General features: G+C 43.2%; 1 protein-coding gene across 1 annotated transcript in view; it reads right to left on the bottom strand.

Annotated features, from left to right (window-relative positions):
- The window catches only part of LZTS3 (leucine zipper tumor suppressor family member 3), a 52,785-nt gene that overhangs the window by 25,199 nt on the left and 4,155 nt on the right, over positions 1-23,431 (bottom strand). Inside the window, exon 2 of the mRNA XM_088133204.1 lies at positions 1,231-1,319. The gene's annotated coding sequence lies outside the window, so the exon portion shown is untranslated. The remainder of the gene's footprint in view (positions 1-1,230; positions 1,320-23,431) is intronic.

Consider the following 23,431-nt stretch of genomic DNA (forward strand, 5'->3'; position numbering starts at 1 on the left):
TTAAATGCACATCTCCTCTTTCCACCAAGTTGCAAATACATTCCTCCTTCTCCTCTCCCAATTTGACCCACACAACAACCCTACGAGGTAGGGCAGCTGCAAGACCACGACTGGTCCGAAGCCAAGCAGTGATCCCCTTGACCAAGTCTGGACTTGAACTCGGAACAGAGAGCTCAAATTTAAGAGAAAAATCCTTCACTCGTTTAAGCTCCCTCTGCTCGGCAAAGCCACTAGAGTGCTTCTTGTAAATAAACCCACTAACGAGAAGCCATTATTGTCCCACCTCATACCGCACCCAGAGATTGTGGTCCTCATGCAATCCAAAACAGCTGAAACTCTTCGGAACGTCGGAGCTCATGAACAAAGACAAGAGTTGCTCAAAGCATACGCAGAGTGCCAACCAAGCTGATTGTAAGCATCCCAGATACCTCTGATATAAACAGCAAGTTGGGGAGCCATTTTTAATAATGACCCACAGTTGCAAGGGGAAACTGACCCCTTCTTCCTGGGCTACCGAACGGATTTGGTCCCCTGTCCCTCCCAAACTTTGTTCTCGCTAAGGGAGGGTAAAGGGTGGCTTTAAGAACACAAGTTAAGTTATTTTTAAGCTTCACTTAGCTCATCGTTCAAACTTGAACGTTCAATAATTCTTTATTTCAAGAGGACTCCCCTGGTGCCTTCATACTTGACATTCCACAGCTGTGTTCGCCCAGCACACGGGTCCAACAAACTACGGTTGATTCAATTAATCCGGATTCTTCAGTTGCACACCCCCGAATCATAAACTAACCACAAGGGTTATGCAGACAGCCCACTAAGTTAAAACACGGTTTGCTAGTCTTTGGCTGAACGGGTTGTGGGAACGCAACCCTGGCTTTGATCCTTCGACTCACATGGGGGTTGCAGTCCCAGGCAAGGCTCAGAAACAACCCAGCACTCTTACAAACCGGCCAGAAAGCACCAAGGAAAGCCAGAATTGCTGGAGAAGATCAAGACCGCAGCAAAGAAAGGACACTTTCAAACAAGGAGAAGGGGAAGAAGGACCCCATCTCCTCCCCTCGTTCCTTGAAAGCCCCCTGCTCCCAAAACCTTCTTTAGAAGAGATTTGCCTGCCCGTGCAAGACAGCCCTCGCTCTCCCCAAGGGGTTCCCATTCTCCGGGCAAGAGCGAAAGCAAAGAACGACGCAGAGCTCTTCTGAAACCCCACCAAGACTTTCTCCAGATGTTTACCTCGATGCTCCAGGAGATCTGGTTCACATAACTCCACCCGAAGCCTGGCCCGCCTTGGGTTTAAGCTGCCTCCTCGCCTCGTAGGCACTCTGGGGAAAGAGCAAAAGAAAAGCAGGAACTAATAGCTGGAGGAAGACCGTCCATCACCTGTGACCTGAACTGAAGCTGGAGTGCGCCTTGTTCCTGGGGATGGCTGGAACCAACCAGGAAGCTCGCGCCTGCCAAGCCATGAGTCCTATTAACTCTTCCGTGGCAAGCAGGCAACTTTCCGAAACTGCAGGAGAAGGGAGCCAGGCAAGGAGAGGGGAGTTTGATTTCCACAGAGCCAAAGAGTTTGGGGGCACCACGAAGGGCAGATAATCCTTCTGCCGTGAACGGTATGCCATAAAATTCCCCCAAGATTCTTTGAATAATCTTTTTCTTCTTTAAATAAAGTTTCCTTTTCCATTCTGAGTGGGGGACAGTGCTAGAATGATGCAGGACTTGCCAACAGAGCAACCTATTTCAGGAAATTAACTACTCTAAGACAGGGTTCATCAACCTTGGCAACTTTAAGACGGGTGGACTTCAACTCCCAGAATTCCCCAGCCAGCAAGGCTGGCTGGGGAATTCTGGGAGTTGAAGTCCACCCGTCTTAAAGTTGCCAAGGTTGACGAACCCTGCTCTAAGAGATTTCAGAAAAGGGAGAACTGCCTTAAATCAAATCAGATTTCTTTATTCTAACTTTCCTTAGCTTGGTGCCTTCCACGGATGTTGGAAGAGAACTTCTAAAATTCCCATCCACGATGGGGGACATCAGGCTGAAGAAAGCTAGACTGCAGAAGAAAGCTGATCGCCAGTATTTTCAGCAGAAAATAACTCTCCCATCATCTATGCCTATCAATGTATTTTTAAAAATGTCAGTTATATTGTTAGGAGCTGCCCAGAGACGTTGGCATACAAGTTTAATAAATAAACAAAATAATTATAATTTGGGTCTGTGTCTGTATATATTTCATTCACTCTGTAATCCTGCGAACTGGATATAAGATCTACGCTCTATTGCCATTCCATCTTTCTTCCATTTTAAGGCGTAGCACGCTTCCTAAAGCAAATGTATTTAAAATAAATAAAATTAAAATCCTGTAATTATTATCGTTTTATTGAAAAGAGGAAAACTTGGAAATCTGCTCCAACATGCTTTGTCCTATCACAGCCCATTCATCTCCAGCTTGCCAAACTCTTTGTTGACCAGACACAAAGGCAAATAGAACATTTATTTTTAATATTTGCACAGAAATGTGGAAATCTTTGCACACCCTGCTTAACCTCCCTCCCTCCCCGGAAACCAATTTACTCATTTAAAATATTTGCACATTGCTTCCCATTGCAAAAATCCTGAAACCCATTTGGAATGCTAAAAAAAAAAAAAGGCAAAATAAAAACAATGAATAAAAGGGCATACTTGGAGCAGTGGGAGTTTGGGTCTTTGGAGCCCTGGGTACAAAATTTGCAACTTTGGGATCACAAGCCCCCCAATCCACAGAGTTTAAAGTAGCAGTATTTGAAGGCTGGCATGAAACCCACAGGGTGAATCTGGCCAGCCTTTTAACATCTTTCCCTACTTGCCCCTAAATGTGGCAGAAGTTGTACTATGCAACTTCTTTTTTTCTGCTGTGTCCTCCCAACCTTGCTTTCATCCAATCCCCAGGATAGCCTTAGATCGTCCTTAGCTGTTCCAGTTTTAAAACAGTGCTTTCCCCCTTAAGCAGGCCACAAAGCTCAGCAGTTTTACCTGGGTACAGTCTGACATACTTTGCTGACTGCTGTATGGGTGGTACAGCCAGGTGACTCCTGGGGATCAGCCTGGTTCCTCTTGGCCAGTGTAGGCTGGTGTGAACACCCATGCACACGCACACCTCCAGCCTCTAAGCCAGTGTTTCTCAACCTGGGCAGCTTGAAGATGCGTGGACTTCAACTCCCAGAATTCCCCAGCCAGCCATATCTTAAAGTGGTTAAGGTTGACAAACACTGGTCTACAGCTTTCTGCCTTCTACAAGCAGAAGACTTCATTCTGCCAGATCAGGTGCCACAAAATCAGCCCTTCCCAATCTGTCACCTTCTAGGAGCATTGGACTTTAGCTCTCCAAATCAATAAGCCATTCTAATTAAGAAAATAAAAACATCTAGTCACGCTCAGCTCAGACACATCCAAGTAGTTTTCCTGCAACAATATGAAAACGGTTTGCCACTGTCTTATCGTAGGCTATTTTGTTCAGCCTCCCAATATGACATATAATTCTGAGCTCTCCTGATAGATGTCTAACTAAATATTTGCCAGCTCAAATCCTGCTTAGTTTTTTGAGATCAGCCAAGGTCAACTTGCTAGGGATTATAGGACCTGAAATCCAGCTCCTTGGGAGGACACCAGGCTGGAGAAAGCTGGGCTACTGCAAATCCATGGGCTTCGGGTCACCTTTGAAGACTATTTGAGAATTTTAAAACTGAGATGCCAACTGAGTTGAGAATATAGGCATAGCTGGTCAGTATTTAAGCAATTCCACTTTTTGCCAATCTGCTTTGGGACACAGTAGGAAGCGTGATGGACCAAGATCTCTGAAGGAGAGCCACATGATGTACAAGTTCTTCATCAGAAAGTGGCCTTCATATCTCCACATGGTCAGAAGTTAGCTGGACAGGGAACAAGACCCAGCCCTTTTCATGCCACATCTCCCGATGCAATGTTTGGCCTAGAGCCATGTTTCTCAACCATGGTGACTTTAAGATGTGTGGACTACAACTCCCAGAATTCCCCAGCCAGCAGAGTTGAAGTCCACACATCTTAAAGTCGCCAAGGCTGAGAAACACTGGCCTAGAAGGCAACTTACTTAGACCTCAGTCTACTGTCCTGCCCAGGTCCAGATGTTTTCCTGACTCCACAGATAATGATTTCACCTGCTGATTTTATGGATTTGCTGTTTTTTAAACTGCTGTTTGTTTTATTGATTTTTGAACATTTACTGTATTAGGAAGGTGTCTTTAATAAGCTAAAAACCCATGCTGTTCTGGACTGGAACTTTTTGCATTTGCAGTCACAGAATATCAGCGGGAGAGGAGGCAAAATTGGAAGAGGAAACATTACCAATAACCCCTAAACCGAAATCTCCCTGCTCAGTCTTCCAAGTTCTAAGTTCTACAAGCAAAGCATTTGTATCCCGTATTTGTCTTCTGCTTTACGGCTGAAAAGAATCAAAGGGCTTTCCAACAAAACGGTACCCAAAGCATCAAAACTATGAGATAAAGTTATGCACTAGATCAAATTAAATGAAGGAAGGTCCTGATAAATAAACACAAAGAAATATTTTATCAGTGGCTGCACTACCACAGAGAAGGCTCTGTTTTATTTCCTGCTTAGCCTCAAGGATTCATAGGATAGCAAATACAGGGCTTCTGTAGATCAGCTTGGGGGGGGGGGCACATTCAGATGCTTTGCAAGATAGCCCCAGTGCTAAGCTGTGGTGGACATCACCTTCCAGAAGCACAGAAGAGCAGCTGCAGCAAACCAAGCCCAGCTCTGGTTGGCCCCAGATGTGAGTGACTGACATGACTCTTCATGCAACAGACGAAGCTGTGCAGTTGAGAACATGTCCTTGCGATGACATACCCAGCCTTTTCCAATAATTGTATTGTTGTAGCTCAACTGATTCATTCTGCCATTAAATTAATCAATGTGCTCAACTCCACGCTTAAAAGCCGTGAGTGTCGGCCGACAGGGAAGGAGGATGAAAGTGGAGATGCATTAAAGGATTTCTCAGGATACATGTGGGGCACATCTGTCATAGCAACTTCTTGGCAGTCTGCTGGTGGCCCTGCTTATGAGAAGTCACTGCAAAAGCAACATCAGCCCAGAGAAAAATCCTCTTCCCTCCGCAGTCCTACCAAAACAGTGGGAACATTTTGCATTTTTGCACCCCCCAGCTCTCTGTGCTGAACTCATGCACACCACATGTAACTCTGGGTTAAGACTCATCTAATGGCATCATTAACTCTATGGAGAAGGCTCTGATGCTGGGAAAGATGGAAGAAAGAGAAGAAGAGGGCCACCAACAGCAAGGTGGATGGACTCAGTTACAGTGGTGATGGGTGCCCCACTGGAAGACCTGAAGGACCAGGCTGGGACAGACCCTCTATCTGGAGGAAATCTATCTGTGTAATAGATCAGACAGTTCGTGACCATTTAAAAAGAATGTATTACCTGGTAGGAACTAGCACGATTTATCAAGAATAAACCATGCCAAACCAACCTGATTTCCTTTTTGAGTAACCAGTTTAGCTGACCATGGGAATGTGGCAGACAAATAGTAACCTGACTTCAGCAAAGAATTTGACAAATTCTCTCATGCAGTTCTAGTACAGAAGATGGCAACATGTGGGCTGGACTATGCTACTGTTAAATAGCTTTGAAGTTGCTTGAAGAACTGTACCCAACAAGTGTACGTCAATAGTTCCATGTCAAATGGCAAACTACAGGTCCCCATTTTAAGCCCCTTGTTGTTCGCCATATTCACCAATGACTTAGATGAGATATTGGAAAATCTGATTACAAAATCCTCAGGTAGCACACAGAAAGGTGCGGGGTGGTGGTCGTGGAGAGCAGCAAACACATTAGAGGACAGTATAAAGATTCAAGAGGACCTTGCCAAGATGGGACATTAGGCAGAAATCAACAAGATGACTCTCCATAGGGAGGAACGCAAAGCTTTTCCTTTGTGTAGGAAACATCAAAGGCATGAACATAGGATTGGAGAGGCTATACTGGGCAGGAGTACAAAGAGGAACTTGGTACTTTGGTGGATCACAACCTGAATGTACTTCAACAATGTGATGTAGCTGAAAAAAAGTGATACCATCCTTGATTACAAGATAAGTATACTGTTATAGTGTCAAGTCAAAGGAACTCATAATTCCTCTCTAAGTCTGGATTGGTGAGACCACCTAGAATATTGCATTCAGTTCTGGGCACCACATTTTAGGAAGGACATTGACAAGTTGGATGGAGAGCAACCAGGATGAGAAAGAAAAAGAAAAACTCTGAGGATTGGAGAAGTTGAGTATGTTTAGGCTGGAGAAGAGGAGACTTTTGGGGAGACATGATAAGAGACTCCAAGTATCTGAAGGGCTGTCACACAGAAGATGGGACAAAATGGCTCAGAGTTGTTCCAAAGACAGAACAACAAACAAGGGTTTTAAATGACCAAGAAATAGATTTCAGCTGGACATCAGGAAGAACTTTTGAAGAGTACAAGCTATTAAACAATTCAACAAACTGCCTCAGGAGCCATTTAACTGAGGTTGGATGACTATGTAGAGGTCCTGCACTGGACAGGGGTTGCATATGATGATCTCCAAAATCTCTTCCAACATGCTTTGATTCCATGTATGGGAGCAGGCAAAAATAAGATGGAATCATGTGCTGTATCACTGAACCCACGTCTCTCCAATCTTAGTCCAACATCTTAACCATTAGACCACAATGTTCTATCCTAATTAGCAGGATTTCGGGATAGAAAAATGTCTTTCTTGATCTTCCATCAGAAGATTTAACGGACAGAATTAGGCCCTGTAAATCGCATATGCGGTCCCTGAACTAAAGTTCTTCCTTACAAACCAGAGTGAGTTCCTAGTTACTGTGAACCTGGAGATATGTCCCATATTTGCTCATCATATCCAGTCCAGAATTTCAAGCATTGTTCTTGATATAGAACAAGCAGCAAAGGATCTCACTTCTGGAAGAGTTATGTTGCAAATGTGGAATAACCCTGAGGATACAAGATGAGCAATTCAACTTGGATGAAAGTCAACGTTTGGATTTCTAGCAGACATGTGGTCAGCGCACATACCCACTGTAATAATCATGAGACAGTCACTGAGTACTTGGATCTCCAAGCATGGCTATTCAGGGAAACGGAACAGGACTTGTGAATCAGAGTTTTGTAGAGGGGGTGATATCAAAAGCTCTTCTCATTCCCCACTGTCTGGCTTTTGCTGCAAAATGGTGTTTTATCACAAGACAAATGCTTTCCATGTCTGTGTTTCTCCTCCCCTTCCATCGTGTCATAACCATATCCACTGGCCTTTCTGCAAGCCACATATGTCTTTTGCAGGGTACGGAAGACACAAATATAAACCTGTGCTTTCATAATGCAGGTCACAAGTCGGTGACTAATTTTACATTGCAAACCATAAAAGCTCTTGTGGAGACACCGAAAATAAGCTCTTTTCGAAACTCCTTCTTGCTTTTGCTCTTCTGAAGAGCAAGGATCAAGGAAGCATACCTTAGGTGAGGGCTTCAGGAAGTCCAGTTATGGTGGCATGTTATGTGACACAATCACCTGTTCCATGCCCAGAATTTTACAAAAGGGCCAAACAGAAAGAGTGTTCATTTCTAACGCCGCATCTTTGCTTCATGCTACTGGGGGTGGTGTGTGTGTGTGCGTGTGTGTGTGAGTGGAAGCATTTGAACTGTTGAAGGAGATGGTGGGTGTTCTCTCAAAATTGCCATGGGAGCGAGGAGTTGTATGTTCAGACAACAGCTGCCAAGGTGGGTATAGCAGCTAAAAAGCGCCCATTTATAAATGAAAGAGGATGCTGTTTGGATTCTTCCATGAACAAGAAAATTGTGCAATAAAACCTTTTGCTCGGCGAATTCACGCTTCACCTCATTTCAAAGACCACGGAAAGGAAGTTCAGAAGAGAAGACAAGATGGGTCCAGGAGCAACAGAAACCCTTAAAAGATAACTGTTTTTCTCCTAAAATGTCGCAGCGGTTACATCGCAAAATATGCAAACCCACAATTTTTTTTTTAAATGAGACACATTTTGGGGCACCATCTGGGGAGTCTCCAAAGGCCATACAAACAGGATAAAGGCGCTACGGGTGGACTATGGATTACCCACTGTGACTTATAGTAATTTTTAAAAAGGGCTCACGTACAGATCTAAGCAAACCAGCCTCTGTTCACACCGATCTAACACATTTAAAAAACCTATCAAAAAGAAGGGAGGTATGCAATAAACAACAGCGTGCCAGTGAGCAAAAATGGGCGCTGAATATACACACGAGACCTAATGCAATATGCAGTCTTAGTCCAACAAGGCTTTTAACAGCATCTTCTCAAGAAGAGTTTTGCTCTGTTTTTTGACACCGTCATGGACAAGCAGGGAGTCTGGCTGAGACCCCCCAACTTGGTGCCTTTCAAATTAACCCCAATAACTCCCTAGTCTAGTGGGGGGGGGGAATCTATCACAAACACAGCTGATCTTGTAAGCACCGCGATGAGTTTCTTTTTGCATTTTTAAGTCTAGGGAACAGTCAACACAAGCAGCTCATGAAGTCGAGTCCAGTATGGGACGCCTCCTGGAAGTCCTCTAATTCGGTGTTTCTCGGCCACTTTAAGATGTGTGGACTTCAACGCCCAGAGTTCCCCAGCCAAGTTCTACATATTAAAAACTCATCAAGCAAACACAGAGAGAGAGAGTTGTCTGTATCTTGGTTATTTTCTCCTTGAGTTCTGACGAGGTCTGATGAGATTCTGGGATTGCCACCATATGTTCGACAGAAGCCTAGTAGGTAAGGAAGAACTTAGGAGCTTGACTGTGCTGATGCAACCAGACAGAAATTGAGAAGTGAGACATTCCCTTGCATTTCTCAACAGAAATGCAAGCAAGGGCAACCGAACTGTGGTTAGGGTTTTAGGCTGCCTGGAGTCTCTTAAGTCGGTTTGCAATTCAGAATTCTTTTGGGGTCGTTTCTTTAATTTATTCTTGAGGTTTATCCCGACCCTCCTGCTACTATTATCCCCAACGGGTTAATATTGGAATTACCCATCTGCATTTCCTCGGGACAACCCTTCAGTCATGGCAGACACGCCTGTACATTATACACCCAAAAGGTCCATCAGAGAATTCAGTGTAAAAATCTGTTCTAAAAAGCACCTATATGTTTCAGTTTTTAAAAAGCAGTTCCTAAAAACTTTAAAATGGTTTTAAAAAAAAGCAAGCTTAACAGTAATTCTAAACAGATTATCAATTATGCTTGTTATAATGCTCAGTGAAGATGGTGCTATTCTGTCGTCACCTTGATCACCTTTTGTTAGAAATGCCCAAGTTGTTGTTTTAAAGTCAAAGGCACTTCCAGGGACCTGACTTTAGACCAGGTTTCTCAATCTGGGCAACTTTAAGACGAATGGACTTCAACTCCCAGAATTCCCCTGGCTGGGGAATTCTGGGAGTTGAAGCCTACGCGTCTTAAAGTTGCCAAGGTTGAGAAACTCTGCTTTAGACTGTCCTTAAAATAGAAAGCCACTTTTTCCTGCAAATGTAGGGATTAGAAGTGTGAGAAGGAAATTAGGGCATTCAATGCTGAACTGCTAGATTGCACACGTTCCACGATGTGGTAATGTGTAGAAACCTGGTGTCAGCCCTTCAGGGCAGGCTAGGTCAAGAAAGAGACAAGGTAGGAATTCCAGAAATGCTATTGCTGTTATAGGGTAGAATAAAGTCAGCTTTAAATTTCTTTACAGTATGTTGCATCAAACTCCTTGTTGAAAGGCAAATAGAAATCTGAACAGCTCCCTGTGGTTTCCAATGAGATGGTTGTAAAACAGAAAATTATAGTGATAATGTCAACATTGGAATCACCATAAAAACATAAACCATATAATAAATTGGACTGAAGCCAGCAGTGGCATCAACACCAAGGTGTCAGCCCTTTGAGGTAGGCTAGGAATTTTAGGAACTTTATTTTTATTTATTAAACAAATTTACAGAGCCACTTTGGAAAGAGCTGGAAACCCTTGGGGTTTTTTTGGTTTTTTTTACTTTTTCCCTTTCCATGTATTTTTCAAGAATTGCAATCAGCTGTCCTTTTCTCCTAAGTTCCATTTAAAAAAAAAAACACCTGGTTTCATCCTGATGCATTGGTGGGGATGGGAATGGTTTCATCTTGGTGCAATGAATGGGAAAGCAAATCTATTAAACGCCTCAATCCACTGGGTCCTCTTCGACTCCCAGCCATCGATCTGCCGGGTGCCCTCAATCTGCCTCCAGCCAACACAACAATGATCAGGAAGAATGGGAGCCCTAATCCCCAAATCTTAGAAAGCATTAAATTCAGGGTGAATATCTCCCGCAGTAAGAAAACTCTTCCTAATTCTCATTTGCAAGCAGTTTCTCAGGCCAAGAAGACTGGTGATGGCCATTAACAAGGATGGCTTTAAAAAAAGTTATGAGGATGAAGCCTCATGGCTAGTTCTGGATTAGGGAAAATATGCTTCCCAAGAAGGGGTCAACAAGAGAGGAAAAAGAGTTAGGTCTCCATCTCATGCTAGGATCCAGCAGGATCATTCTTATGTTCTTCTCAAGATCACCATCCAAAAGAGACCAAGGCTGGTGGTTTCATAAGAGAGTGTCTTCTCACTGGTGGTACCTATTCTGCAGAATATCTTCTAACAGAAGAGAATATCTGTAGCTCAGGGTTGAACTGTAGAGTCCTTGGTGCTCTCTGAGCTTGGTTGTTTTCTTGCAGACATTTCATTACCCGGCTAGGTAACATCTTCAGTGCATAGAATACCTTCTCTAGGGAGCTCACCTTGTTTAACATTGTATGACTTCACTTCCCTAAAGAACTCATTTTAGAGATCAGTCAGAAAGTATAAGAAGTAATTTTAAAATAAGTCTGAAATGCTTGCCTTATTTTGTCTACTTCCTGCTGATTTTGCTAGATTTTTATTAGTGCATTTGCCTGTGTGGGTATGTGGGGGTTGTAAATGCTGCTGAATCTCTTTTCATTCTCCCAGTGAACAAAGTTGACGCATAAAATCGCACACACACATACACACACAATAAATTCATTACGTTTTAATTTTTGGAATATTTGGGGTCAATCCTATGTATTGATATGATTGATTTTAATTGATTATGTGACATGGAAAACAAAGCAAACACCTGAAGTTATATATATAAATGATGAAATATTAGAATAAGTAGATAAATTTATCTACCTTGGTAGAATGTTTCCTCAAGACAGAAAAATGGATGGAGAAACTTTAAGATATGCAAATGCTGGTAAAAAGGGAATAGTATGTGGTCTCCTGTGACAAACAAAATTTGTCAAAAGAAGCTAAAATGGATGTCTATAAGATCCTGTATCTGCCCACTGCTTGTAAGGTTTGTCAGCGGGAGATAAAAATAAGTTGAACGCACTAGAGGTGGGTTATGATAAAGGGCATGTGCGTGTAAGGTTGAACAAGAAACGGGGTGAAGAATGAATGGGTGCTGAATGAAGGCGGACTGAATGAAAAACTGAGTGATCGGTATGAAAGAAATGGTTTGAATGAGGATCAAACCATAGAACAAATACTGTATATGGAGGAAGAGTGAATGGCTTGAAAGAAAGGGGAAGACTGAGAAAAAATGTGGTTGGATGGAGTTCATAAGACCCTTAACAAGGGAGAGGTGAGAAGCTGAAAGAACAAAGGGCAATCTATGGATTGGTGGATGGATATGGTGGAAACAAGGATGGTTTGCAAGATGGACAGGTACGGAGAGGAATAAACTAGAGGCAATTATATTTCCTTTCTTTTCTTATCTTATTTCATGCCTTTAATTTCTAGGCTCACTCTTAATCCCTTTCTGCTCCTTGAAGAACATTAGTTAAAGAGAGCAGTGTGGTGGTTAAGTATGTACGTACCCTTGAGAAATGTTCTCTAAATGTCTTCACAAATGGATTTTCCACTCTCCTCCACCCCTTCACTTGAGTCAAGGCCACAAGAGGTTTACTTGGAGCATTCCTCCTAGGATAATTTGTTCCAAATAGCTACAACCAGCTAATGAGCAAAAGTCCAAGTCCGCTGGAGTTATTCTGCTTTGACAGACAAGGCAGCGTGTTTATAAAACTCAGAATACAGAGCCAAGGTAACTTAGCAGATAAGGCACGGAGAATACCTAAGTCCAAATGTCTCCTCAACCACAAACTCACTGTTACATCTTACCATTCTCTATGCAGAGAAACATGAAAATAAAAAATAAACCAAAGTGACACATTTGTGAGATCTTCATGGTTGAAACATCAGGCCTAATTTTTGCATCTCTTCCTTCCCCTTATTTTTCATATCAGCTTTCTGATGGGAAGTTTTGAAGGAACTCAAAGGCTGATAAGTTCTTCTGCGTCAATTTGGTTCATCCAGTTTCCCAACTATAGACTTCAGATTTTTTTTTTCACAGAGCAACTTGTAAGACTGGACAGTTTAGAAGGCCAGTAGCATCTGAGTAAGCCTGTGTTGCTAGTCCAGCTTCCCCCAACCTAGTGCCTGCGTTGTGACTAGAACACATCTGAAACAGTCCTAGCCCTTAAGGAAGATTTCAGGTTGAAGATTTCAGGCCAATAATTTCAGGATTTGCAGTCCCAATTCACTGGATTAGCCCATTGAGATGAAATGGAGAGGAAGGCATGTAAGCTATACAAAATGTCAAAGAATGGACTCACAATAACTTAGGCACTCAGCCATGTAGTATGTGCATCCAGAAGTGTCTTCACTTTTAGACCCCTGGGCCTATGCATCGATACTAAGCCATATGATGCCATATCACCGCACTAAGCAATCTAACAATGAGTCATGACATTAAGCAATCTATTGACTTACATTGGCTCAGTGGGATGGGTGGACGCAACCAATTGTTGGCTAGGCCAAAAAAAAAACATGGTTAAGCACAGTGCACCAACCCTTAGCTCTGCCACATTCAATTCCTTACAGCAGAAAGAGAACCAAATTTCATTCCAGGATTTTGTTGGCCTGCTAGGATCGCTTTCAACACAGTGGAGATAAATGCGGGGTAGAACTTTTCCATGCTCTGGATGTCCCACCATCAAGTGACTTTGCAAGTTCTCAGCCCAGAGAGAGCATGGGGGGGTGTAAGTGTTTTCACATCAGAAAGTTTGTGTCATTGTTGAAATGACAGGGCTTACTGCACTAGTCCCACAAGACCCTGATGGAGGTACTACAATTCTCATCATCCTAGCCAACAGGCAGAGACGGGTTTAATACCATCAAACTGGAAGGCGACAGGGAGACAGGTCTTACCCAGCTGGCAGATTTCTCCAGATGGAATCTCTCTGTCTGTGTTCCCACCAACCACCCGACCCCATTTTAATTTAGCGTAGCATATTGTGCAAACCATGCCACCATAGGAAGCCATAATAGGCTTTCTTTCCTTGGCAGTGGGATCTTATGGAGGCACAAGAACACCTCGCCAAGCCAGGTTTAGGGTTCGACGTACTGTGGATTTCAGCCTCTGTGTCTATTACAAAATGCTCCTGCCTATCACAAGGTGGGACGAGGACAAAGAAGAGCAGATAATGTTCATGGTTGCTTAGCACTTGGGAGCGTGCACAGGCCACTGGGGAAAAATGCTAAGCTATGAGGATCTCATCTGTCAAGGTGGCACTTATGTCCTTGGCTTGTTCATGACTTCACTTCTGGATGGATGCTCCTCCCTGTTCTTCATCCACTCCTTCTCCTTTGCTCTTCTACTCTAACTCCTACTTCAAAGTAACAAGGAAGAGAAGATGAAAAGGGCTGAATCCGTTGCCAATCAATTCCCATGAGCCAACCACGAAGGGCGTGAAAATCACCCACAGGCCAACCATGAAGTGCACGCCGATCACCCGAGAGCCAACCATGGACTGCATGCGGGTGACAGCTGTGCTCTGAACCCTAGTTCCCCCTAGTTCCCCCACCACAGAGCCTTAGAGAGCCTGGTGCTCTGGAACTGCCCCCGACTTTGTTCCTTGCAACTCTTCTTGCGCACGGAGAATCCAGGCAAAGCAAGTGGGGTGAAATTGACTGGAGTTCATCAACAAGAGGCCAGCTGTTGGCAAAATCCTGGGCAGCTTAGATTTTGCGGGGAGAGACCTGCCAGCTTTGGAGACAATACCTGCCCTAAAATGGAAGTTCCCTGTCTGCAGAAACAATGGGGATCGACTAAGACAGTGTTTCTCAACCTTGGCAACTTTAAGATGGGTGGACTTCAATTCCCAGAATTCCCCAGCCAGCATGCTGGCTGGGGAATTCTGGGAATTGAAGTCCACCCATCTTAAAGTTGCCAAGGTTGAGAAACATTGGACTAAGATTTTGCACAACAGCAAGGCAATTAAATGTTGTTTAATTACCAGGGAACTCATCTTTCAATAAAACTATCTTTACCTTTGTCCACTAGACCCCTTAACAGTGAGGAAATATTGTTCATCAGGCACGATGGGGTGGGGAAGAGAGAGATCTTTCTTATGGCGGGACCAGTGGGGTGAAATTAAAGAGTTGTCCCCCTCCCCAGGGGTTCTGAGAAAGGAAATGGGTGTGGATGGGTGATCCTGATCTCTGTCCTGCTTCAGGATAGGGTTCAAGGAGGCCCCCACCTTCAAAGGATTCTTCCACATTCATCTAATGTTTTTGAGCTAAATTGGAGAAGACTACCCATGGTCAGAGGCTTGCATCTGGTTCTCCTTTTTGAGATCTTTGGAGCTCCTTCTGGCCAGGATGGCTGAAAACTGATGGCAGAGGAAGGAAAGGATGGGGAAAAAATGCCAAGTTTCCACTAGAAGCCTCAGCAGGTAAGAGCTAACCTTAGCTGATCTTGGAAGCTAAGTAGGCTCAGCCCTGGTTAGCACTTGGATGGGAAACCAACATTCCAGAATCACAGCATCCTGTTCCTTCCCAAAGGGAATCACAATCAGAGGACCAGGATGAGGGCTGTAGCCAATTTACAAGTCTTTAGGAGTTCTCAGTGGCTGATCTGAACTTTCTCCACCTTGCGAGTCTTCAGATGGTGGACAATTCCAGAATTCCCACCCAACCAAAGCATCTTTAACGGCTCTTTCAAGTCCAAACCCAGGAAAGATGGTGTGTTTCCTCCCTCCCTCTGTGCTTTTAAACGAGCCCAAATTCCATAGTGGTCCCTTCACCCTTCAATGTTTCTATCACAATGAAGCTTCACCTGCTGAATTTCTGCCTGGTGAGGCATTAGGGAAAAAGACATCAATCTTACTCGCTCTCCCAGCCTTTCTTTCAACTGCCCGGTAAAGCTGGCATCAGAAATTCTAACAAACCCACTAAAGAAACAGCAAGTATACAAATTCTTTGGGTCTCCCCCAGTTATTTATTTTCAAGCTAATATTAAGACCAGCCTCGACAAGGCAAAGATGACCCTAACCTAGAAAATAAAAATAAAATCCTCCGAATAACCTTGGCTGGGTGCGAAGCACCATAACCTGTCTGGATTCTTAATAATCTTTTAATCTTCTGCTAAAATTCCTCTACCAAAGCTTCTTTAAGACCTGCTACTGTGTGTTTCCTGGCAGCTAACTTTAATCAAGCAGTAAAAATAAAATAAAATAAAATCCAGTAAGATTCCCGCTTCAACAGCTTTTGCCCAAGAAACCAAAACTATGGACTGGCTTCCCATGATAAAAGATCAAAGACTGATCTGAGCCAGGAAATTAAGATTCAATACATTTAAAGCATTGCTTTTATTCTGGCCCTTTTGCAGCTACAGTTCAAAAGAAAATTGCTCAGGAACAAAAACCAATTTAAAAAAAAACCAGAATTTAAATAGAAATTACAATGAAACTGTTAGAAAAAGAGTTCAACCAGGTGGAGATTGGGAATTTTTTTTGAAGGAGGAGAAAGAAGAAGAGGAGGAGGAGGAGGAAGAGGAAGAGGAAGAGTTGGAGAAATGTTCTTAGATCTTCTGGTTGCAGAGATGCTCAAAATATCTGGGGCAGAGATGTCTTCCCTTTTGCTCTCTTTTATTTATTTGTTTTATTTATTCTTCATCAACTAGATTTATAGGGTCACCCCGACTTAAACAATGTGATTCTGGGTGGCATACAACCCAAAACAAACCATTACTGAATTTGGGGCATATCTATTTTGGCTTCTATACAGGAGCAACTGTACGCTCCAGTTTCTCATGTCATCCTGACCATTTTACACTCCTTGCCTGAATAGCAATTTTTATTTATTGGTTGGCTCACCTTCCCGCCCTAATACATGCCCTAGACCAGTGTTGTCCAAACTTGGCCACTTTAAGATGAGTGGACTTCAACTCCCAGAATTCCCCAGCCAGCCATGAATTCTGGAAGTTGAAGTCCACTCATCTTAAAGTGGCCAAGTTTGGACAACACTGCCCTAGACCAAACCAACATAAAAGTTAAAACCACAATAGAAAATTCACCATAAAGTAAAACATGGAACTCATCTAATGGTGATTTGATTGATTGATTGATTGATTGATTGATTGATTTTAATCGTAAAACCAACACCGAGCTGACCTGGGCGGTTTGGGGGTTGTAAATCAGATGAGGAAGGCTGAAAACCATCTCAGAGATGGCAAATCATGATTGTATCATCGCCAAGGAAAAGGCCTGGCTGACGCAGTGCCCAGAAGCCAAATTCAGCCCAGGAGCATCCTTATTTTTCTCCAAAATGTTATATCACTCCTGACAGCAGAACCTGGCCAGAAGGGGCTTTGATTAGAGAAAAGCCTTTGAGTCATTTTAAGGCTAATTGGACGCCTTATTTGGACTTTTTGCTTTGGTGATTAGAAATAATAGTGGACCGTAGAAAAAATGAAAGTTATGTTGTAAACTTAGAGTAAGAGTTTAGTGTAAATTGATCTATTGTGAGGAAAGTTGAAGTCATTCTTTTTAATACTTTTTTTCCCCTTTCTTTCTTCTTGCCCTTTCTATTATTTTTGATCCTTTCTTTCCTTTTTCATTCTTTACCTTTAATATTTTTTAGTTTTTATTGTTCTTATCTTAAAATCCATTAAAGTTATTTTTAAAAAAGAGAGAGAACCTGGCCAGAAAGGACAGGACCCTTATTTGGCCTGACTCCTTTGGCTCTCAGAATCGCAGAACCCAAAGGATCCCTTGAGGTCATCCAGCCAACCCCACGCCCAGTGCAGGGATCTAAATAAAGTGTTTAGTGCTGTCCAGCCTCTGTTTTAACACATTCAACAGAAGGTGCCCGTCCCCTTTCTGGAGAACTGGTTCCACTGCTCTTAGGGTTTAGACGTTTTTTTCCTAATGTTCAGTCAGAACCTGTTTTTCTGCAATTTAAATCTGTTATCCGGTGCACGACAATGGGGATTGAGACAAAATAGGCTGTGCCCTTCGCCTCTGGGACACCCTTAGAGGTATTTGAAGAATGCTATCATATTCCTCCTCCATGGTCTTTTCTTTTCCAGGCTAAATATACCAGCTCTTTCACTGTGCACCGAGTTTAGTTCCCATGCCCAAATATTTTTATTGTCCTTCCCTCCACCTGTTCCAGTTTCTCTGTCCAGGATCCTTCCTGGAATGTGATGCCAAGAATTGGACACAATGCCAACTACAGCAGAATAAAATGAAAGCATTATATCCTGTGCTTTCAAAGTGACACTTCTGTTGATGCTGCCTAAGATGGCATTGGCCCTTTCTGCAGCCACATCACACAGCCGGCTCGCATTTGCAACTAGCTACTACGCAGGAAGCGTTACCAAGGCAGTCCAATTCCACCTGATGCCTGGGTATTTGATTGTTGCTTTTTAAAAAAAAAAGATTGTTAAATTAAATTGATTGTTGCTTTTTAACTGCACTGGTTTCTGTTGACTTTCTTTCTGTGATTTTCAGCCTGTTTCTCCAGCTTATCAACATTGTGTTGAATTTTACCTCTACCTTCTGATATACTACCTCTCCCATCCAATTTGGTTTTGGAAAATTTGTTAAATCTGTCCATTTTTTTTACAATAATGATGCTGATGACGACGACAACCCAGAACTGATTCTTGTTGTGTCCTCAGGGCCACAAGCCCTAGTAGGTGGATAAAAGTGGGATATTATATCGAGGTAGGAGTAAACTTCAAACTTACACACTGCTTTTCATCAGGCACAATCGAAAGGATGCTAAATAGTGACCAAAGCAGTAACTTGGACGATTTGCAGACCAGAACCAGATACGGTGTTTGCAGTTTTATTTTTTACTTTATGAATTTCATTTTATTTATGTATGTTATTAAAAGACACCAGATTCTCAGTCTACCACTCTGGTTGGATGGCCTTCAGCTGAAAAAGCTGTGGGAAACAGCAAGAACACGCCAGGGTTACAGAAAAAGAAACATCATCAGGCCCACCATCCGTCCGTCCTTCCTTTCAATCATCTTTGGGCTAACCTGCTGATCTTCCAATGGTGAATAAAAGGACATTTGTCTCCCCAGAATCTTATTTTATATTCCAAGTGACAACTTAAGAGCGATGTCCTCTTTACAACACATCCAAGCCAGGTCAGTTGCTATTTTGAACCAGATACTTATAGTTTTGCACAACAAGATGGTTTGCCTCCAACTAGACTTTTGCAGCCTACCTGTCTTCTATCCAACACGAAGCCAGCCTTGCACAACAAAGCACTGAGCAGATTAACCTTGTTTTTCTATGTGAATTACTGAAGGGCACCTTTTCCTCAGGAAGAACGCAGGGGGGGAAATCGCCATATGGTTTTGCTCAAAACCACGGCTTGCATGAGTTCGTGAAAATGACACATAAGGGTTGCACAGCTCAGAATCTGAACCCTAGAAAAACATCTGTGTGTCAGAGTGATGGGTTTAAGAGTATATATTTAATGCCAGGAAAGGCAGTGACTGGCATTAGCATTTTATGAATGCATTGTAATAATAAAATAAATAATAAAAATAATAAAGTAATAGTTGCTGGGAGTCAGCAGACAGGTACATTTAATAAGTTATTATTACTGTATTATTATAATATTATTATTGTGGTTGGTCACAGTCCGCCAGATGTTTAGACTGGATTTGGCATTTTTAGCCACCTATCAAGCCCTTCCGAAGAACCTGGGATAGGCAGATGTGGTTATTGTTCTTTTTCCCCCCCCCCTTTTATTTTTGTGAATGTGTATGGTTATAGGTTTTAATTGTATATTTATTTATTGTTTTAATGTGTTGTGAGCCATGCAGAGTCCCCCACTGGGGGGAGATGGGCGGAGGAAGGAAGGAAGGAAGGAAGGAAGGAAGGAAGGAAGGAAGGAAGGAAGGAAGGAGGGAGGGAGGGAGGGAGGAAGGAAGGAAGGAAGGAAGGAAGGAAGGAAGGAAGGAAGGAAGGAAGGAAGGAAGGAAGGAAGATAGATTGACTGTTTACTGGAACCTGTTTGCATCCCGTTTAAAGAACGTCTACGACTCACATCACACAGCATGGCAAATACACTCACTTACAGTCTGGCTTCTAAAGGGGCCCAAATGTCTACAAATACTGCAAATTAGTAGATGTATCAAAGGGGAAGTCAGAAAGCCGCAGTTCTTTTTTATTTTCCTTTTTTTCTCCTTTCTGGTATTTTAATTCTTGTTAAATTTGCTTTGTTTATCTGTTTTTCTCTTTCACTGACATGTAAATATATACTGTATATACACTGAGTAATAAAACAATGGAGACTTTAATATTAAGTAATCAGCTTAAGATTGAACCCTTTATCACACCACAAATACTTGGATTGGAGTCACGAGAATTCTTTTTTCAATGTTATACTCTACTTTGGATAAATAATTTTATGCTTGTAATACTGACATCCTAAATTGTAATTAATATTGATAGAGTATTGAAAAAAAGAGAAGAGAAAAAAAAGTATTCTAAGTAAGCTAAATAACAGAATGTCAATGCAGGTAGTCCTAGCTTAACAACCATTCATTCAACGACCAAAGTTACTATGGCGCTATACAAGGGGGACTTATGACCGGTCCTCGATGTTGTGGCCAATGCAGCATCCCCGCAGTCACATGACTGCAATTTGGGCGCTTGGCAACGGGCTCGCAATTACAACATCACAGCATCCTGCGGTCATGTGATCGCCATTTGCGACTGTTACAGCTGGCTCCTGACAAGCAAGGTCAATGGAGAAGCTGGCAGGAAGTTGCAAGTCACTGTCACATGACATTGCACTTAATGACCCATGGTGATTCACTTAACAGCAGTAGCCAGAAGTGCCAGAAGTGCCGTCGTAAGTCAGCACAGCCACGTGACATCACCCTTTATGACCGCATCACTTAGCGACAGAGTTGCCGGTCCCAATTACCATCATTAAGCAAGGATTACCTGTAATCCTTAATTATACTATATAAACATCACTGTACTGAAACAAAGAAAATATATTTTGAAAGTCAAACAAAATAAAATAATAAAAGTTCATTCAACCCTTGTTTAAACATCCACAAAGTGGTTCTACTATTCTGTATCTCCCCCACGTTCCACCTAACCCCATCATCAAATCCAAATCAAGGAAGGGCTCGGTGGTGACAGTAAGACCAATAGATTCTTAATGGGCTTTAATAGATTTAATAGATTTTTAATGGGCTTTAATGCTTTATTTTTGAAGAACAAAAGTGATAAGAAAGGCCACCCGAGCGAGGCTATGGCGCAGAACAATTGGACTCCAAAGCGATGTAGCCCATCGCTCGGCGGACGGATGAATCTTTCCTGCTGCAAATGCTCCAAGTGCTGCTGGCCCTTCATGTCACACCCCCCCCCTTTAAAATGCCTTTGCCAGACCAGGCATGGCTGCAGCCCCCCTGATCCTGCCCCCACGTCCAAACCTCCCTTTCGCCTGCTTTCGTTTCGCTGCTGCCTCTCAGGGGGTCATGGACGGCACTGTCTGGCTGCAGCCTGCGAGGAAGACTCTCCTGGAGCACAACCGGACAGCGGGCAGTTTTGAAACCGTTTCCAACAAGTGCATAAAATGCCCCTGGAAAAACATTCTGATGCTCAGGCCTCTGTCTGGATTATCTGGGTCTCCCACTGGGCTCTTCTGCTATTCCTTCCGTGATTCAAGAGGCCACCCGCTGTGCAAATTTGCACAAGCACACTCAACTCCGGGTGTCTACACGAACGCCCCCGCGAACGTTTTTTGGCAACCAGGCAGAAGTGCTTTGCCACCACTTTCATCTGGGATGTTTTTCTGACTTCCTAATCTAGTCAATACTTGGATGGGAGACCACCAGGAAACCCTGGGATTTGCTCGGGGTCTCCCATCTGAGTACAGGAGGTCCAAAATTCCACTTCAGACAGAAAGTAGAGCTGAGTCAGCATGCAACATCAGCCTCGAAGCTTAACGATGATATTAAAATGCTGGTAAAAGCACCCCTCTCTCTCCCACTTTTTTATTCTGTGCATTTCTTTCTTTCTCTCAAACTTTATTCTTTATTTTAAAAGAGTACTAAATATAAGCAAAGTATCACAATACACAACCATTGAACTAATTGGTCCATAAAAATAAAAACAAGGAAAAACTGGGAAAAAGAAAGAGAAACAAAGAGAAAATGGGGGGGGGGGGGGGAACTACCTTATCTTTAAATGTATAGCTACTGTTTTACAAAAAAAGATCATACAGGTAGTCCTCACTTAGCGACCCCAATTGGAACTGGGAATTTCTGTCGCTAAACGAAGCGGTCATTAGGCAAAACATCACACGACCGCACTGCTTAGCGACAGCAGCTCCAGTAGACCCAGTTGTGATCATTAGGTGAGGACCTCACACTTCTCCTGCTCTGGCACATTTGCCTCCGCTTCAACTCCTCCCACCTGCCCAATGGCCGGGCACATCTCATCAGCAGTGGGAGGCAGGCCCCTTGCCAAGCACCCAAGTTTTGATCACGTGACCACAGAGGCACCGCAATGGATGTAACTTTGACGACCAGCCGTAACTACCATTCATTCGGCGCCGTCATAACTTCAAATGGTTGCTGAACAAACGGCGATTCAGTGAGGACTGCCTGTGTAATGTGATATTGCAATAATGCCAAATATTATTGTAAAGTATCATAAAATCTATGCCAAAGAAGAACATATTGCTTCATACTTTGATTAGTAGAAAACACTGCCTTTTCCAGGATGAATAACTTACACATTTCCAAAAGCCAATCCTTAATATTTGGAATAATATAACTTTTCCAATTTCTCTACATTATCCTTTTAGCCTCCTCCTCCCCGCCACCTACTACAATCATAATTCCTCATCGTCAGATTCCAGAGCTTTGGCATATCATTCCACATCACATTAACGTCTTTAACATTTAAAGATTTCCCCACAAATCTACTTATAAAGATTAAAATACTATTCCAAAAAAGAGAAAAAGAGTCATAGGACCCTACGACAGGGTCAACGAACGCGCAATTTTTTGCATCTCTGGCAGAGCAAATCTGATGCCCACCCTTTTGAGTTCTCAATGCAGTGTCAGATCAATGCCAACCAGAAAAGAGAACCAGGTTCTGCCAGCTGGGAGGTGTGAGCTCTGACACCATCATTAGAGCATTTTCACTGGTTCTGCTGTACTAATGGATGGAGTTTTTGACGCCTGCTTGGCCCCAGGTCATTCCATGCCAGGGACCCGTCAGCCGGGCTAGTTTTGAGCGTGGGTTTAGCGCCCTTTCACAGGAGCGGTAGACCTGCGTTCAGAAATAGACCGAGCGAGAGATCAGAGGCGTGCAGGGCGGGCTGCCGTGAGCAAGAGCATCGGGAACCCTCCTCCCTATTGCATACTCCATGCCCTCCTCTGCACTTGCAACCACTTCGCCTATTTTAGAACGTGGCGCTAACACTTTTGGAAGAGTGGTGGCCCCATGTTCAGAAATAGCCCAAATGGCAAGTCAGACGGGCAGAGGAGAGCTTATACCAAGAAAAAGATCAGGGCTTATCCGTCCCACTAATCACTCCCCTAACCCAGCCATTCCAGGTTACCCCACATCGAGGAACGCAACCCGTGGTTGTTCATCACCAGCAGATAAGAGGGGAAGGAAAGCTGGGAGTACCCACTGATTCTTCTCCTTAATTTGACCCACAATAGACAGGTCATGACACTACCCTTGGCTAGCTCAGATCCATGAGCCCAGTGCAATCACCACTGAATTATTTTTCTGTTGGATCAAAGACTGATGGGTGGCACTTTAGCACAGCTAAAGTCACGAGCATTTATATGCAAGGTGTGAGAGATCCACGGTCCCCCCTTGCAAGACCATTCCTCTGAGCCAGTTTCTCAACCTTGGCCGCTTGAAGATGTGTGGACTTCAACTCCCAGAATTCCCCAGCCAGCATGTCCATACATTCCCCAGTCCATACATCTTCAAGCGGCC

This window comes from Python bivittatus, unplaced genomic scaffold, assembly GCF_059951505.1.
Source record: "Python bivittatus isolate LINGU-HERP-01145 unplaced genomic scaffold, Pbiv_v1 ctg000070_np1212, whole genome shotgun sequence".
Lineage (NCBI taxonomy): Eukaryota > Metazoa > Chordata > Lepidosauria > Squamata > Pythonidae > Python > Python bivittatus.